A 20,560-nucleotide genomic window follows, 5' to 3' on the forward strand; every position below is an offset into this window, starting at 1 on the left:
GGTGGAGGTAGGTTTAGTAGAGGGGGACAAACAAGATTCACTTATCCAAAGAGGTTCTCTAATGGCCCTGATCCCCCCATAGATCGTTTTGGACCCAATTTTCCATGGACAAAATTATGTGAGGAACCTGACTGTAGGCGGAAACAATAGCTTAGTAGTGAAAGGGCTAGTTATCGACTAGAGTGGGGGGTGGGGGGTGAATAGGCGATTTTTAGGAAAGTATTCAAAACGTGGGAGTTTCGAAGACAAACAATATAAACAACCCTATTCGATTGCAGCGGAAGGTATACTACACTATACAAGCCATAGTCAAATATTCAATGAAGTGAAAGCACGAAGACTAATAGCAGCTAGGTAGTAAAGATCGGGATGGAAGATAGTATGAAGCCAATCAGAACAGGTAGTCACATAGTGAAGTCAAACAGATAATGCAAGCAGGCAATGACTTCACGAAGACAAACTGTAAGTAAAGAGAAGTAAGAGATAGAACCAGTGGCTTCAGAAGGACAGGGATTTGTTCGACCAGTTCCAGTTGTCGTGACAACTGTACGTCTGGTTAGGGAGGCCGAGATTCAACTCAGAAGACCGCGTCTTCACCTTATTCCCCTTGAGCTAAGGACACTTAGTCCCCGCCCAGTCACTCTGGTAATTCTTCAAGGTAGACTTCTGAACCTTCACAGACTTCGTTCACCGGCAATCCACAATGGCTCTTGGATGCTCAGAACGCAACGCCTAACCGGCTGGAGGATTCACAGTCCTCCAGTGTAACAAGTCTTCAGATCACGCAGACAGAAAGACTTCAGTGATGCCAAACACTCTTTGGGCTCTGGGTGGTTTGGGCTTTGTCCTCGCAAGGATTCTCTCTCGAAAGCTTTGGGTTGCTCTCAAACGACAAAAGCCGTATACTAACTCTGAGCAACCACCAATTTATGGTGTAGGGGGTGGGCTATTTATAGCCACTGGGCAACCCGACCTGATTTATCCGAAATGACCCTGGGTCACTAAGGAACTGACACGTGTCGCAACGGTCAGATTTCAAACACACACAACAGCTTGACTTGGGATACAAGTCAAGCTGACTCATCTGACTCTAGATAAGATTTGCTCTCATTGTCTTCGTTCGAAGACATAGGATTTGGTTGAGCATCACTTCAGTCACTCTAACTTTGTTCACTTGGACCCAACTTATCAGTGCAGTGGTTCCTATGACTCAACAAAGAAGAAAAAGGAAACAAAAAAACAACTAAGTCTTCGTGCTCCATAGTCTTCACTCAATGTCTTCTCATGTCATAGTCTTCAATGTGAATATCTTCACAGACCACCATTGTCTTCATTGTCTTCACACCTTTTTAGGGGTCATCTCCGGTAGGTAAACCGAATCAATGAGGGACTACTACCCATGTGTAGGACCTTGAGAAGAGGTGTCTAGAGGGGGGGGGGTGATTAGACACTAAGTACCAAAGTTGTAGTTTTTAACTTCTTTAAGTTTAAGTGGAGTTTAGGAACAAGTTTAACATTCACAATACATAAAAAGCAAGCATGCAAAGAGTATATGATCAGCGGAAAGTAAAGCATGCAACTTGCAAGAATGTAAAGGGAAGGGTTTTGGAGGATTCAAACGCAATTGGAGACACAGATGTTTTTGGCGTGGTTCCGATAGGTGGTGCTATCGTACATCCATGTTGATGGAGACTTCAACCCACGAAGGGTAACGGTTGCGCGAGTCCACGGAGGGCTCCACCCACGAACGGTCCACGAAGAAGCAACCTTGTCTATCCCACCATGTCCGTCGCCCACGAAGGACTTGCCTCACTAGCGGTAGATCTTCACGAAGTAGGCGATCTCCTTGCCCTTACAAACTCCTTGGTTCAACTCCACAATCTTGTCGGAGGCTCCCAAGTGACACCTAGCCAATCTAGGAGACACCACTCTCCAAGAAGTAACAAATGGTGCGTTGATGATGAACTCCTTGCTCTTGTGCTTCAAATGATAGTCTCTCCAACACTCAACTCTCTCTCATAGGATTTGGATCTGGTGGAAAGAAGATTTGAGTGGAAAGCAACTTGGGGAAGGCTAGAGATCAAGATTCATATGGTAGGAATGGAATATCTTGGCCTCAACACATGAGTAGGTAGTTCTCTCTCAGAAAATGTATGCTGGAAGTGTAGGTTCAGTCTGATGGCTCTCTCCACGAATGAAGAGGTGGTGGAGGGGTATATATAGCCTCCACACAAAATCTAACCGTTACACACAATTTACCAAACTCGGTGGGACCGATTCAACAACTCGGTCGGACCGATTTAGTAAACTAAGTGACCGTTAGGATTTTCGGTGGGACCGATATGCAACTCGGTAGGACCGATATGGTTAGGGTTAGGGCATAACGTAATCTCGGTGAGACCGATTACACAAACTCGGTGAGACCGATTTTGGTAATAAGCTTTCCAGAGAGTTGGTCAGGCAAACTCGGTTGGACCGATTACTCAAACTCGGTGGGACCGATTTTGGTAATGAGTCAACCAGGAAGTTTGCATTGTAATCTCGGTAGTACCGATTGCTCAAACTCGGTGAGACCGATTTTGGTAATGGACATACACAGAGAGATTACAATCCCATCTCGGTGAGACCGAGATCCCTATCGGTGAGACCGATTTGCCTAGGGTTTGTGGCAGTGGCTATGACATCAAACTCGGTGGCGCCGGATAGAAAGAATCAGTGGGGCCGAGTTTGACTTTAGGTTTTAGGACATATGTGTGGAAGTGGGAAAGTAGTTGAGGGTTTTGGAGCATATCACTAAGCACTGTGGAGCAAGAAACTCATTAAGCAACACCTCATCCCTTCTTGATAGTATTGGCTTTTCCTATAGACTCAATGTGATCTTGGATCACTAAAATGTAAAATGAAGAGTCTTGAGCTTGAAGCTTGAGCCAATCCTTTGTCCTTAGCATCTTGAAGGAGTTCCCACATCCTTTAGTCCATGCCACTCCATTGTTGAACTTATCTGAAACATACTAGATAAAAGTGTTAGTCCAACAAGAGATATGTTGACATTAATTACCAAAACCACCTAGGGAGCACTTGTGCTTTCAATCTCCCCCTTTTTGGTAATTGATGACAACATACATCAAAGCTTTAGATAAAGATATAAAGAATAGCAAGTAAAGCTTTGGAAAGACATGTAACAAGCATAGGCTCCCCCTACATGTATGCAATCATGTGAATATGGAATATAGAAGCATGTGAGAGCATAACCATGATAGAGTAGGCAATGTGTTACATGTATCTTGGCCATATGCATCAGAGCAAAGAATATTAAAGAAAATACCTTCATGCTCACGAGTCCTTCTTGCAAACAGTATGTACATCAGCAAGAATTCCTCATACACATGATTGTGATGCATATGCTTACCTTGTAGTCTTGAGTTGGCTTAGGATGGAATGAACCTGCGTAAACAAGGTTAGATAACACAGATACATCTACTAGCCAGAGCAAATAGAAGAAACCACAAGAATACCAAGACTGGGATGACATGTAGAGAGTGAGTACTAAGTACCACATTGGATTAGGCATGTCCCCAAGAGTAAAGATATGCAATGAATTTGAATGATTTCTTTCCCTTAGATGTCTTGCTCCCCCTGAATCTAACATGGGATACTGGGAGAAGATAGGGAATAGAAAATCAGGGCTGACAGATATAAATGAACAGGGCTAATGCAAATAAGCACATAAGATCATATGAACATGTCTCTCCCCTCAAGAAGACATGTGGGCATCTCTCCTCTTGAACACCAAGCATCTGGGATCCTTGAGACATACTTTCTACTTAAGTATTCTCTCCCCCTGGAGATCTCTCTCTCTCCCCCTGAGGATCTCTCTCCCCCTGAGGAGGTGATATACTCTTTCTCTGATGTGATCTCTCTCTAAATGATAAGCTTTGATGTGATCTCTCTCCCCCTTTGACATCAATTTCCAAGAAGGGTTTTCTGGAATCTGTCGAATGGGTTTGGTCCTTGAGTCACAACATAAAGCAATGATAAAAATCTGATGCTTGTAGAGGACAAGATTCATTGAGTGGAGCTGGATCAGAAGAAACACAGAATAAGTGGCAAACTGTTTTTCCTGTTGTGAAATCGGTGGCACCGAGTTGTATGTTTCGGTACTATAGAAGGGGTTCGGTTGGACCGAAAACAACATATCGGTGAAACCAAGTTCATCGCAGAGAAAACACTTGTCATCTCAGCTCACTTGACTAGTAAGATCTCACAAACATTTGCAAGGAATTTACTGAAAGATATGCAAGGAATTTGATGCAGAAAAATGCAGAGCAAACAGAAAGAAATCTAGATGAAGTTTTTTTTTGAAATAGGAAACAAATATGTATGAGACAAATGCAAAAAACACAGAAAAGAACACGAGAGAACTTCATCTAGAGATGGTCGGCGACAAAGTCACCTATGTTAGAGTATATTGACTTAGGAGTCAAGTGAGATCACTTGATCATAGGTCATACTCATCGTTTAAGCTCAAAATGGGGTTGCCATTTTTCGTTTAAGCATCTTGATGTATTCACATCTTGTCGAGTTGCTTTAGCTCATAACTTGGAGTAAAGCTTCTCTAAGATGGAATAACATACCTTGGTTTGTGGTGGTGTCCATGTAGTTGAACTTGTGTGGGTTGCTCAAGGTTGATGTAGTTCATCAAGAATTTGGAGCACCACTTGGAATTTGAGTCCATCTACCTACATGGGTTAGTTCTTGCAAGGAAGAGCACTTGTGTATCCAAAATGACAATCATGAAGCTCAACATAGAATTTGTCAAAGGATATGTTTGAATGGTTCCGTGCTTCCTTGTCTTCAACCACCATAGTGTAGAGACTTGGTGATGTAGAGATTGCTCAAGATATGAGTAGATTACAATCTCATGGAATTTGATTCCACCAAGTACCTACATGGGTTAGATAACATGCAAGATGCAAATATATCCAAGACATAAGATTTTCATCATAAGAGAAATATCAAGGATTAGTCATAAGCTCATGTCTTGCATGTATCCAATGGAGTTTCTACTCCAAGTTTGAAGCATCAATGATGTTCAATTCTCCTCTCAACCTGCAAAACACTTTCTCATCAAGAGGTTTAGTGAATATATCCGCTAATTGCTTTTCGGTGCGAACATGCTTAAGATCAATGTCACCCTTAGCAACATGATCTCGAATGAAATGATGACGAACTTCAATATGCTTAGTTCGAGAATGTTGTACGGATTATGACCAATTTTGATAGCACTTTCATTGTCACAAAGCAATGGAACATGTCTCACATATATCCCATAATCTTTAAGAGTTTGGGTCATCCAAAGTAATTGAGCACAACATGAACCAGCGGCAATGTATTCCGCTTCGGCGGTGGATAAGGATACCGAGTTTTGTTTCTTGGAGGACCAAGACACAAGAGATCTACCAAGAAATTGACAAGTACCCGAAGTGGACTTTCTATCAACCTTGTCTCCGGCATAGTCCGAGTCGGAATAGCCAACAAGATCGAAAGAGGCCCTCTTAGGATACCAAATGCCAAAATTTGGTGTATGGATTAAGTATCTCACTATCCTTTTCACGGCCTTAAGATGACATTCTTTAGGAGCAGCTTGATATCGTGCACACATGCACACACTTAGCATGATATCGGGACGTGAAGCACATAGATATAACAATGAACCAATCATAGAGCGATAAACCTTTTGATCAACCGGTTCACTATCTTTGGTCAAGTCAAGATGTCCACTAGTAGGCATGGGTGTAGACATACCTTTGCATTCTTGCATATTGAACTTCTTGAATAAGTCCTTGGTGTACTTCGTTTGAGAAACAAAGGTACCTTCCTTAGTTTGCTTGATTTGCAACCCAAGAAAGAATTTGAGTTCACTCATCATAGACATCTCAAACTTCTCCGACATTAGCTTCCCAAACTTTTCACTAAAATGAGGGTTAGTTGAACCAAATATAATATCATCAACATAGATTTGGCACACAAATAGTTCTCCATTAACCCTTTTAGTAAAAAGAGTAGAATCAATTTTCCCAATTTCAAAGCCTTTTTCAATAAGGAACTTGGTCAAGCATTTATACCATGCTCTAGGAGCTTGTTTAAGACCATAAAGAGCTTTGTGAAGTTTGTAAACATGATTGGGTTTCTTAGGATTGACAAAGCCGGGAGGTTGTTTAACATAAACTTCCTCCTCTATTTCACCATTTAGAAAAGCACTTTTAATGTCCATTTGGTACAAGGTGATATCATGATGATTAGCATAGGCAAGTAAGATGCGAATGGACTCAAGTCTAGCAACGGGAGCGTAAGTCTCACCATAGTCCATACCTTCGACTTGTGTGTAGCCTTGGGCGACGAGACGTGCTTTGTTGCGAACTACTTGTCCATCTTCATCTTGCTTGTTGCGAAACACCCATTTGGTACCGATGATGTTGTGGTTGTTGTCGGGCTTCTCAACCAATGTCCAAACTTGGTTCCTCTCAAAGTTGTGTAGCTCTTCATGCATAGCATTTATCCAATCCGGATCTTCCAATGCTTCTTCAACCTTCATAGGTTCAATGCTAGAGATGAAAGAATAGTTTTCACAAAAGTTAGCTAAACGAGTTTTAGAGCGAGTGATTCTCCCGGTTTGAATATCATTGTAGATTTGCTCGACGGGATGGTCTTTAGCAATTCTTGCTCGAACTCGTGAAAGCTTTTGCTTGGTTCTTGGTTGAACTTCTTCTTCATCTTGTTCTTCTTCTTGGCCTTCTTCATTGTTGGCGTTGTCGTTCTCTTGTCGTGGTGGAGAAGGAGGTTGTTGACGTTCATCTTGATGCACTTCCTCGTTTTCTTCATCTTGGTGTGTCCCACTTGTGGATGCTTCCGTATCAACTCTTGGTTCACCTTGTCGTGAAGTAGAAGCTTCCACTTGGACGGACGAGGTACTCTCCTTCACCTCCGTTGGACGGACCTTGCCAATAGACAAGTCTTGGATTGCTTCCGAAGGATCTTTGTCTCCTACATCAATTGGCAATTGCTCTACTTGCGAGCCGTTAGATTCATCAAACTTCACATCTACCGTCTCTTCAACCTTTCGGGTGAAATTGTTGTAGACACGGTAAGTGTGAGAGTTTGAGCCATAACCTAGTAGGAAACCTTCATGAGACTTAGGAGCAAATTTAGAACGACGATGCTTATCAAGAATGTAGCACTTTGAGCCGAATACTCGAAAGTATCCAACTTGGGGTTTGTTACCGGTGAGGAGCTCGTATGCCGTCTTGCCGAGTAGCTTGTGAAGATACAAGCGATTTGTTGCATGACAAGCTGTCTCAACCGCTTCTGCCCAAAAGTGCTTCGGTGTCTTGTACTCATCAAGCATCGTTCTCGCCATTTCGATGAGCGTCCGGTTCTTCCTCTCAACAACTCCGTTTTGTTGAGGTGTGTACGTAGCCGAGAACTCGTGTGAAATCCCTTCTTCGTCAAGAAAGGTGTCCACATTTGCGTTCTTGAACTCCGTTCCGTTGTCGCTGCGAACCTTCTTGATCTTCACTTCAAATTGATTTTGGGCCTTCCTAGCGAAGTTTTTGAAGATCTTTTGGACCTGCGATTTATCATCGAGAAAGAACACCCACGTAAATCTTGAAAAATCATCAACTATAACTAGACCAAAAGAATTTCCACCGAGACTCTTGTAAGAGTTGGGACCAAAAAGATCCATGTGAAGTAGCTCGAGTGGCCTCCTTGTGGTCATGATGTTCTTCACGGGATGCCTTCCTCCAACCTGTTTACCTGCTTGACAAGCACTGCAAAGTCTATCCTTATCAAATATGACATCGTTAACTCCAAGGATATGATTTCCTTTAATAAGCTTGTCAAGGTTTCGCATACCAACATGACCTAGTCGTTTATGCCATAACCAACCTTTTGAGGATTTAGCAATGAAGCAAGTTTTAGGTTGGGCCTTTTTAGTGAAATCAACAATGTATAGATCACCTCTACGCACACCGGTAAAGACCATTTTATGATTGTCTCGACGAAACACTTGGCAATCTACTTCAGTAAATAGGACATTGAAACCGAAATCAGCAAGTCTAGATACTGAAAGTAAGTTGTATCCAAGAGATTCAACGAGCATGATATTTTGTATGGAGCTATCATGTGATATGGCTACCTTACCGAGCCCAACCACCTTACCCTTTGAGTTGTCACCGAAAGTGACATACTTTTGAGGACTATCATTTTCAGCAAGCTCACGAAACATGTCTTTATCTCCGGTCATGTGATCGGTACATCCACTATCAAGAACCCATTCCTTTCCTCCTGACATATATCCCCGAAGATTTGCCATAAGACCAAAGTGTCTCATTGCATCATCAAGGTCGAAGTCACTATCATCATCCTCATCATAGTATCCATGTTCAACATCGTCATGTGGTGGATCAAATCCTAGAGAGGGTAATTCATTAGAGTGAGTTTGACAATGATCTTGCTTATGAATTTTTATAGCTTCGGAAATAATATCACTAATAACTCCAACATCTCCTTTGGCACGCATAAGGTTTGTAAGCTCAAATAGACGATCACCAAACATAGGATCACTAGTATTCATCTTACTCAAAGCAATAGACTTATGGAGAATTCCATCTAGATTTTTCAAGGAATAATTTGGAAAACGTTCCTCAAGAAATTTCCATATAGTGTAGGCACACTCAAAAGTAGGCAAGATTCTAATTAAGTTTCTAGGCAAGCCTCTAGTGATAAGACTAACAGTTCTAAGATTCCTAATCATGTTTATTGACTCATCTAGAGTAGGATGCATAGGATCATCATGAGGTGCACAAGGGCTAGCAATGTATTTGTTCAAATGATATTGATTGAAAATTACAAGCATCTCATTTTTCCACTCATGAAAGTACTCTCCATCAAGAATAGGCACTCTATGTGTAAGACTCCCCAAAGTAGACTCATCCATCTTCCTCCAATGGTGATTAAACCAAGGCAATAGAGACCAATGCTCTGATACCACTTGTAGGACCTTGAGAAGAGGTGTCTAGAGGGGGCGGGGGGTGATTAGACACTAAGTACCAAAGTTGCAGTTTTTAACTTCTTTAAGTTTAAGTGGAGTTTAGGCACAAGTTTAACATTCACAATACATAACAAGCAAGCATGCAAAGAGTATATGAGCAGCGGAAAGTAAAGCATGCAACTTGCAAGAATGTAAAGGGAAGGGTTTTGGAGGATTCAAACGCAATTGGAGACACGGATGTTTTTGGCGTGGTTCCGATAGGTGGTGCTATCGTACATCCACGTTGATGGAGACTTCAACCCACGAAGGGTAACGGTTGCGCGAGTCCACGGAGGGCTCCACCCACGAAGGGTCCACGAAGAAGCAACCTTGTCTATCCCACCATGGCCGTCGCCCACGAAGGACTTGCCTCACTAGCGGTAGATCTTCACGAAGTAGGCGATCTCCTTGCCCTTACAAACTCCTTGGTTCAACTCCACAATCTTGTCGGAGGCTCCCAAGTGACACCTAGCCAATCTAGGAGACACCACTCTCCAAGAAGTAACAAATGGTGCGTTGATGATGAACTCCTTGCTCTTGTGCTTCAAATGATAGTCTCCCCAACACTCAACTCTCTCTCATAGGATTTGGATCTGGTGGAAAGAAGATTTGAGTGGAAAGCAACTTGGGGAAGGCTAGAGATCAAGATTCATATGGTAGGAATGGAATATCTTGGCCTCAACACATGAGTAGGTAGTTCTCTCTCAGAAAATGTATGCTGGAAGTGTAGGTTCGGTCTGATGGCTCTCTCCACGAATGAAGAGGAGGTGGAGGGGTATATATAGCCTCCACACAAAATCAAACCGTTACACACAATTTACCAAACTCGGTGGGACCGATTCAATAGACTCGGTCAGACCGATTTAGTAAATAATGTGACCGTTAGGATTTTCGGTGGGACCGATATGCAACTCGGTAGGACCGATATGGTTAGGGTTAGGGCATAACGTAATCTCAGTGAGACCGATTACACAATCTCGGTGTGACCGATTTTGGTAATAAGCTTTCCAGAGAGTTGGTCAGGCAAACTCGGTTGGACCGATTTCACAAACTCGGTGGGACCGATTTTGGTAATGAGTCAACCAGGAAGTTTGCATTGTAATCTCGGTAGTACTGATTGCTCAAACTCGGTGAGACTGATTTTGCTAATGGACATACACAGAGAGATTACAATCCCATCTCGGTGAGACCGAGATCCCTATCGGTGAGACGGATTTGCCTAGGGTTTGTGGCAGTGGCTATGACATTCAAACTCGATGGCGCCGGATAGAAAGAATCAGTGGGGCCGAGTTTGACTTTGGGTTTTAGGTCATATGTGTGGAAGTGGGAAAGTAGTTGAGGGTTTTGGAGCATATCACTAAGCACTGTGGAGCAAGAAACTCATTAAGCAACACCTCATCCCTTCTTGATAGTATTGGCTTTTCCTATAGACTCAATGCGATCTTGGATCACTGAAATGTAAAATGAAGAGTCTTGAGCTTGAAGCTTGAGCCAATCCTTTGTCCTCAGCATCTTGAAGGAGTTCCCACATCCTTTAGTCCATGCCACTCCATTGTTGAACTTATCTGAAACATACTAGATAAAAGTGTTAGTCCAACAAGAGATATGTTGACATTAATTACCAAAACCACCTAGGGAGCACTTGTGCTTTCACTATGTTATCCTGCAATTCTCACAAACACATTAGTCCCTCAACCAAGTTTGTCGTCAATACTCCAAAACCAACTAGGGGTGGCACTAGATGCACTTACAATCTCCCCCTTTTTGGTGATAGATGACAAACTGGTTGACGTTTTCAATGGGGATAAAAGTATGTGAAATTGTAAAGGACTAAGATATTGTCTTCATAGATGGCAAAAAGGCTCCCCCTGAAGATGTGCATATAAATGTTTTGCGTTGGAATGCAAATGCACATGGCAGGTTGTACTTGTGGAGATCCTCTTCACCATACGAAGACAATACATCATGCATGAACAGATATACAGGAATAATGACATTCATAATGAAAAATGGACGTCTGCGAAATGACTTCATGCGGGATTTATCATCGCATATGTGAAATTTATCATCGCATCACAAATAGCAGAAAAAGTAGCAGACGACCATCAAGTTTAAGTGTTACAACTCAAAGACCCAAATGTATCAAAAGCGAGAGTTGTAAGCACTAGGCAAGAAGTATATCAACCACCCATCTGGACCCGCTTGAAGACTATCAACATATGCATGTCCCACTTTTGTCAGTAAGGACCAAAAAGGTTTGAAGACATAGTCTCTACTCGTTCCCATGAGGAGTAGGTGAAGCAGGAGGGTCGTTGTTGAGGTTTGGTGGTGCAGAAGAACTCGGTGTAGTGTCGACTTGCGCTGAGGTTGGAGGTGGTGAGGTAGCACATCATCTGCGTCATCCAAGACTCTGGCATTCACAGTTGCTGTGGAGGAGGAGTACTCTGAATCTTCAAGAGATGTGGTTCAACGTAAGACAACATTCCTGGGAGGAGTGGAGTCGAACTTGAATCTCTCAGTGAAGCCATCGTCTTGAAGATCAGCTTCAGCACTTAGCAATGTCAGACTCTTCCAGGACCTCCGACATGTTTCATGAGTGACAAAGGCATTCTTGGTGGCAAGATTGCGAATGTGATTGACATCCACCAAGAGGCTTTGCATTTGACGCTTCATCCAGTAGTGATGCTTGTCATGTTTTTGATGCAAGGCCACGAGAAGCTCTCGGTCATTGAGCAAACGAGATCGCTTTCGAGGCCTTGGAGCAATGGTGCTTTCTGTGGCTTCAGTGCGTGCACGACGAGTGTTGTCGGCCAGAGGATAAACACGAGAAGCAACCTGAACACCTTCAACATGCTGGGAAAAGCTCTAACGATCTGCATTGTGAAGATATAGTGCTTCCTTGGCAGGCTCTGGGTAAATGGCTTCAATGGACATATCAACCTCTGGTAGAAATATGAGATGGTTACGAGCAGAGGGCTGATAGTCAATGGCAGGGTGAAGCTTGATTAGACGCATAATCCAAGGAGCATAGAATTTCACACCAAATATGTCAAATCTAGATGCAGCAAATTGGCGAATGAAGAAATCCCGAGTATTGAAGCTTTTGCCATTGAGAATATAGAAGACCAATGTCTTCATTGCACCTTCAAGCTTTGCTGAGGAGGAATGCCCTTTGATGGGCCATAGAGTTCGCCTAATGATATGATAGATGGTGCGGGGCAGATATTCTAGGTCATCAACAAGGAATTCCTTGGGATATTCAGCATCCTGAGGCAGTGGCTTCATCATACTTAGCATATGGCTCATTGATGACCCGCAAGTATACGGGATAGTTGTAGCCTCTTTCGATAAGGAAGAGTGTCGAACCCAACGAGGAGCTAAAGGTAGAACAAATACTCTCTCAAGTCCTATCGCCCACTGATATGACTCTATGTACAATTGACGTTCGCTTTACCTAGAACAAGTATGAAACTAGAAGTACTTTGTACGTGTTATTGGATAGATTTGCAAGATAATAAAGAACATGTAAATAAAAGGTAGGGGCTGTTTAGATAAAGAAGCAATAAAGTAAATATAGCGAGTGAGGAAAAGTGGTGGTAGGAGTTGTGAAATTGTCCCTAAGCAATTGACTATGTTACTAGACCGGTAATCACTATTGCAATTCTATTTGAGGGAGAGGCATAAGCTAACATACTTTATCTACTTGGATCATATGCACTTATGATTGGAACTCTAGCAAGCATCCGCAAATACTAAAGATTCATTAAGGTAAAACCCAACCATAGCATTAAAGTATCAAGTCCCCTTTTATCCCATACGCAAACAACCTACTTACTCGGGTTTGTGTTTCAGTCACTCACGCAACCCACCATAAGCAAATCATAAACATATTGCAAACCCTACAGCGGGAATCCCTCATGCTTGCGCGACATGGAGGGCACCATAGGACAACACCAATAATAAAACATGCAACTCAAACCAATCATAGCAATTCATCAATCACCGATAGGACAATGGAAATCTACTCAGACATCATAGGATGGCAACACATCATTGGATAATAATATGAAGCATAAAGCACCATGTTCAAGTAGAGGGTACAACGGGTTGCGGGAGAGTGGACCGCTGGATATAGATGGGGGAAGGTGATGGAGATGTTGGTGAAGATGACTGCAGTGTTGGTGAAGATCGCGGTGATGATGATGGCCCCCGGCGGCGTTCTGGCGCCACCGGAAGCAAGGGGGAGAGAGCCCCCCTTCTTCTTCTTCCTCCTTGACCTTCTCCCTAGATGGGAGAAGGGTGTCCCCTCTGGTCCTTGGCTCCCATGGCATGGGAGGGGCGAGAGCCCCTCCGAGATTGGATCTATCTCTCTGTTTCTGCGTTCTCACATTCTACCCTTCACCGTTTCTTAAATATCTGGAGATCCTTAACTCCGATTGGGGTGAATCTTTCGCCTAGATCTTTCTCATAAAATTAGCTTTCTTGCACCAAAAGAAGAGCGTCAACTGCCTTATGGGTGGCCCACGAGAGCCCAGGCCGCGTCCGGTGGGGAGGGCACGCCCCCCAGTCTCGTGGCCACCCCGGACACCATTTCGTGTTGATTTTACTTCCCAAAAATCATAAATATTCCAAAAAAATCTCCGTCCGTTTTTATCCCGTTTGGACTCCGTTTGATATTGGGTTTCTGCGAAACAAAAAACATGCAACAGATAAGAACTGGCACTAGGCACTGGATCAATATGTTAGTCCCAAAAAATAGTATAAAAAGTTGCCAAAAGTATATAAAAGTTGAATAATATTGGCATGGAACAATAAAAAATTATAGACACGACGAAGACGTATCAGCATCCCCAAGCTTAATTCCTGCTCGTCCTCGAGTAGGTAAATGATAAAAAAAGATAATTTTTGATGTGGAATGCTACCTAGCATAATCTTGATCATATGTCTAATCATGGCATGAATATTAAGACACAAGTGATTCAAAGCAATAGTCTATCATTTGACATAAAAATAGTAATATTTCGAGTGTACCAATAAAGCAATCATGTATTTTCAAAACAACAAGGCCAAAGCAAGCTTATCCCTACAAAATCATACAGTTTGGCCATGCTTCATTTTCGTCACACAAAATGCCCCCATCATGCACAACCCCGATAACAAGCCGAGCAATTGGTTCATACTTTTTAACGCGCTTCAGCTTTTTCAACCCTCACGCAATACATGAGCGCAAGCCATGGATATAGCACTATCGGTGGAATAGAATATAATGATGGAGGTTATGTGGAGAAGACAAAAAAGGAGAAAGTCTCACATCGACATGGCTAATCAATGGGCTATGGAGATGCCCATCAATTGATGTCAATGCGAGGAGTAGGGATTGCCATGCAACAGATGCACTACGAGCTATAAGTGTATGAAAGCTCAACAAAAGAAACTAAATGGGTGTGCATCCAACTTGCTTGCTCATGAAGACCTAGGGCATTTAAGGAAGGGAAAATTTTGTTTTTGCCACTCTAGATTTTGACATTTCACTTTTGCCACTCTTAGTTTTTGACAATTATCACAATTGACATTCCCATGGCAAAAGCAAAATTTTCAGAGTGGCAATTGCAATAATTGTCAAAAGCTAAGAGTGGCAAAAATGAAATAAAATTATTTTGCTTTTGCCACAAAGTGGCAATTGTGATAATTGTCAAAAACTGAGAGTGGCAAAAGTGAAATGTCAAAATCTAGAGTGGCATATGGAAAATTGGCAAAATCTAGAGTGGCAAAAACAAAAATTTCCCTTTGAGGAAGCCCATCGTTGGAATATATAAGCCAAGTTCTATAATGAAAATTCCCACTAGTATATGAAAGTGACAACATAGGAGACAATCTATATGAAGAACATGGTGCTACTTTGAAGCACAAGATATGAGACTCACTACATGAAGAACATGGTGCTACTTTGAAGCACAAGTGTGGAAAAAGAGACAATAACATTACCCCTTTTTATTTATTTTCTTTTATTTTCTTTGGTCTTTTTTTTCTTTTTTTATTTGACCTTTTTTTTTCTTTTTGGCCTTTTTTGGGGGGGGGACAATGCTCTAATAATGATGATCATCACACTTTTATTTACTTACAACTCGATACTGGAACAAAGATATGACTCTATATGAATGCTTCCGGTGGTGTACCGGGATGTGCAATGATCTAGCGTAGCAATGACATCAAAAAATGGACAAGCCATGAAAACATCATGCTAGCTATCTTACGATCATGCAAAGCAATATGACAATGAATGCTCAAGTCATGAATATGATGATGATGGAAGTTGCATGGCAATATATCTCGGAATGGCTATGGAAATGCCATGATAGGTAGGTATGGTGGCTGTTTTGAGGAAGATATAATGAGGCTTATGTGTGATAGAGCGTATCATATCACGGGTTTGGATGCACCGGTGAAGTTTGCACCAACTCTCAAGGTGAGAAAGGGCAATGCACGGTACCAAAGAGGCTAGCAATGATGGAAAGGTAAAAGTGTGTATAATCCATGGACTCACATTAGTCATAAAGAACTCATATACTTATTGCAAAAGTTAATTAGCCCTCGAAGCAAAGTACTACTACGCATGCCCCTAGGGGGATAGATTGGTTGGAAAAGACCATCGCTCGTCCCCGACCGCCACTCATAAGGAAGACAATCAAAGAAACACCCCATGCTTCAAATTTGTCACACAACGGTTACCATACGTGCATGATATGGGACTTGCAAACCTCAACACAAGTGTCTCTACAATCCACAACCACCCACTAGCATGACTCTAATATCACCATCTTTACATCGCAAAACTATTGCAAGGAATCAAACATATCATATTCAGTGATCTACAAGTTTATGTAGGATTTTATGACTAACCATGTGAATGACCAATTCCTGTCATCTCTCTAAATTGTTATGAGTGAAGCAAGAGAGTTTAATTCTTTCTTCAAAAGATATGCCCACGCTCTAACAAGTATAAGTGAAGCAAAAGAGCATTCTACAAATGGCGGTTTTCTATGTGAAGAGAAACATGCAATCCAGACTTCAAATGATATAAGTGAAGCACATGAAGCATTCTATAAAGACATACTCAAAAGATTTAAGTGAAGTGCAATGAGCATTCTATAAATCAACCAAGGACTATCTCATACCAGCATGGTTCATAAAAGAAAAATGAAAACCAAATGCAAAAGACGCTTCAAGATTTGCACATATTGCACGAACGAAACGAATTCGAAAACATACCGATACTTGTTGAAGAAAGAGGGGATGCCTTCCGGGGCATACCCAAGCTTAGACGCTTGAGTCTCCTTGAATATTTACTTGGGGTGACTCGGGCTCCCCAAGCTTGAGCTCTTGCCTCTCTTCCTTTCCCTCATATCGAGACATCCTCGATTAGACACTACATCCACACAAAACTTCAACAGAAAACTCGGTAAGATCCGTTAGTATAATAAAGCAAATCACCACTCTAAGTACTGTTGCAAACCAATTCATATTTTGTTTTCGCATTGTGTCTACTGTAATATAGCTTTTCCATGGCTTAATCCACTAATATAAATTGATAAATTCATCAAAACAAGCAAACTATGCATCAAAAATAGAATCTGTCAAAAACAGAACAGTCTGTAGCAATCTGAACATTCACCATACTTATGGTACCCCAACAATTATACCAAAATTAGGAAAAATAAAACAAGTTGTATAGAAGGACAGTGCAAAAATAATCAAAACCAAATGATGTTCCAGTTAAAAATGTAAAATCTCCACTACAGCCAAAGTTTCTGTCCTGCACCGTACAAACCAACAAGCATTGTAAACATCCTAAAGGCAAACCTTAGCACATTATTTTTATAATACAATGAAATTGTAAAAGGGGATAATTATTTTTGTTGAAAAGTTTCTGTAATCAAGATTCACAAAGTTTCCGTGAGCATGAACAAAGTTCAAGGCTAGCTCCCACTTTAATGCTTGTCTTTCTCACTTTCACTTTCCTTTTTGAAAAGTTTTTAGGTTCCCCTCTTTATTTTTTTGTTTTTAAACTATATGAAATCACTCAACAGAAATAAATGACTCTCCAAAACTTCCGGGTTGTCTCCCTGGCAGCACTTTCTTTAAAGCCATTAAGCTAGGCATTTAGTGCTCAAGTAATGAATCCACCCGGATCCCAAGGTATATCAAAGCCAATTTTAATTAACAATGATTTGTAATTTAGTAGTGAGCACAAAGTAACATATATCATGAAACAACGAAGTCTAACTCTCTTCCTATGCATCGGCATGTCATAAAAGAACAATTCATGCACATATAGTAAAGGCCAATGCATAGTATAAGCAGTTTCTTGCAATTCTATCGTGTTGGAAACGTAAAGAGGCGAAGATATAGTTCCTCTCTCATAATAATTGCAAGTAGGAGCAGCAAGCACATGCATATTACATTCATCAAAATCATCATGTGCAATGGTAAAAGGCAACCCATCAATATAATCCTTAATAAGCACAAACTTCTCCGATATAGTGTAGTTTGGAGAATTCAAAAAGATAATAGGACTATCATACATGGGTGCAATAGAAATAATCTCATGTTTAACATAAGGAACTATAGCAAGTTCATCTCCATAAGCATAATTCATATTGACATCTTGGCCACAAGAATAGCAAGCATCATCAAAAAGGGATATTTCAAAAAAATTCAAGGGATCATAGCAATCATCATAGCAATCATCCTTCGGTAAGCACGAAGGGGAATTAAATAATGTATGAGTTGGAGGGTTACTCTCATTAGAAGGTGGGCACGGGTAGCTAATCCGCTTTTCCTCCTTTTGTTCTTCGCTCTCCTCATCATCTTTTTCATCCAATGAGCTCCATGTTTCATCAATTTCTTCTTCCATAGCTTCCTGCAAAATATTAGTCTCTTCTTGGACAGTGGAGACTTTCTCAATAAATGCATTAATATAGTAATTGTATTCATAATTTTCATAGAATATCTAAGTATAGCAAGATTTTCAGGCCTATAAGCATCATCATCTAAAGCTTCATACTTTTCAAACAAAGATTCAATTTCATAAGCAGCCTTAGAAGCAACAAATTCTTCTATTTGTTCCACATCATAGTAATCATATATACCATTAGCATAAGAAGCTAAGGTTTCATTATCATTAAATTTGCATGAAAAGGGAAGGTGTGGAGCCTTCATCCTAGAGCAACAAGTAATATCATATCTCAAGCATAGATTCCAGGCATACCAACGCAACATAATAAATTGATCCCATAATAGTTTCCCTTTCTGTGTCGAGCGATAATCCCTAAAGTATTCACGTTGATCCAACGTGTCTCCCATTATAAAGTTGAATGGGGTTTTCTCAGGATTATCAAATTAGTACTTAATATCTTTCACATAATGAGAATCGAGGGTTTTAGGAGTTACCCCATCTTCATGAGTAGCAAGTACAACTATTTTTTTTGGTATTTTGTGTTCCATATCCATAACTGAAGATAGAGAACAACTAAGAACAGCAAATAAAAATTACATAGTGATAAAGCAAACAAGCGCACACGAGAATATTCACCCCATGCTATGACTCCCCGGCAACGGCGCCAGAAAAGGTCTTGATGACCCGCAAGTATATGGGATAGTTGTATCCTCTTTTGATAAGTAAGAGTGTCGAACCCAACGAGGAGATAAAGGTAGAACAAATACTCTCTCAAGTCCTATCGGCCACAGATACGACTCCACGCACGCTTGACGTTCGCTTTACCTAGAACAAATATGAAACTAGAAGTACTTTGTAGGTGTTGTTGGATAGGTTTGCAAGATAATAAAGAACGCGTAAATAAAAGGTAGGGGCTGTTTAGATAAAGAAGCAATAAAGTAAATATAGCGAGTGTGGAAAAGTGGTGGTAGGAGTTGTGAAATTGTCCCTAAGCAATTGACTATGTTACTAGACCGGTAATCACTATTGCAATTCTATTTGAGGGAGAGGCATAAGCTAACATACTTTCTCTACTTGGATCATATGCACTTATGATTGGAACTCTAGCAAGCATCCGCAAATACTAAAGATTCATTAAGGTAAAACCCAACCATAGCATTAAAGTATCAAGTCCCCTTTTATCCCATATGCAAACAACCTACTTACTCGGGTTTGTGTTTCAGTCACTCACGCAACCCACCATAAGCAAATCATAAACATATTGCAAACCCTACAGCGGTAATTCCTCATGCTTGCGCAACACGGAGGGCACCATAGGACAGCACCAATAATAAAACATGCAACTCAAACCAATCATAGCAATTCATCAATCACCGATTGGACAATGGAAATCTACTCAGACATCATAGGATGGCAACGCATCATTGGATAATAATATGAAGCATAAAGCGCCATGTTCAAGTAGAGGGTACAACGGGTTGCGGGAGAGTGGACCGCTGGATATAGATGGGGGAAGGTGATGGAGATGTTGGTGAAGATGACTGCGGTGTTGGTGAAGATCGCGGTGATGATGATGGCCCCCGACGGTGTTCCGGCGCCACCAGAAGCAAGGGGGAGAGAGCCCCCCTTCTTCTTCTTCTTCCTTGACCTTCTCCCTAGGTGGGAGAAGGGTTTCCCCTCTGGTCCTTGGCTCCCATGACATGGGAGGGGCGAGAGGCCCTCCGAGATTGGATCTATCTCTCTGTTTCTGCGTTCTCAGATTCTACCCCTTCACCGTTGCTTAAATATCCGGAGACCCGTAACTCCGATTGGGGTGAATCTTTCGCCCAGATCTTTCTCATAAAATTAGCTTTCTTGCACCAAAATAAGAGCGTCAACCGCCTTACAGGTGGCCCACGAGAGCCCAGGTCGCGCCCAGGGGGGAGGGCGCGCCCCCCTGTCTCGTGGCCACCCCGGACACCGTTTCGCGTTGATTTTACTTCCCAAAAATCATAAATATTCCAAAAAAAATCTCCGTCCATTTTTATCCCCTTTGGACTCTGTTTGATATTGAGTTTCTGCGAAACAAAAAACATGCAGCAGACAGGAACTGACACTGGGAACTGGATCAATATGTTAGTCCCAAAAAATAGTATAAAAAGTTGCCAAAAGTATATAAAAGTTGAATAATATTGGCATGGAACAATCAAAAATTATAGATACGACGGAGACGTATCACTCATGTCGGGCTCTGGCTTCTGAAAGATGCTCTCCAATGCAGCGCGGTGAAGCTGACAACCAGGTTCATATAGTTCGCCCGGAGTGGAAAGGCTGGTAAGCTCAATGAGATCAAAGGCTTTGGCTTCATGATGGACATTGCCTGTCATCCACTCAAGGACCCATGTTGTTGTATCCCTGTTGTAGCCGCGAATGTGGAGGGTTGCATAGAATTGCAGTAGAAGCTCTTCATTCCAATGTTCCTTGTGGGTGACAAACTGTAGAAGGCCAACATTGCGAAAGCAGTCAAGGGCTTC

This window comes from Triticum aestivum, chromosome 6B, assembly GCF_018294505.1.
Source record: "Triticum aestivum cultivar Chinese Spring chromosome 6B, IWGSC CS RefSeq v2.1, whole genome shotgun sequence".
In the NCBI taxonomy this organism is placed as follows: domain Eukaryota; kingdom Viridiplantae; phylum Streptophyta; class Magnoliopsida; order Poales; family Poaceae; genus Triticum; species Triticum aestivum.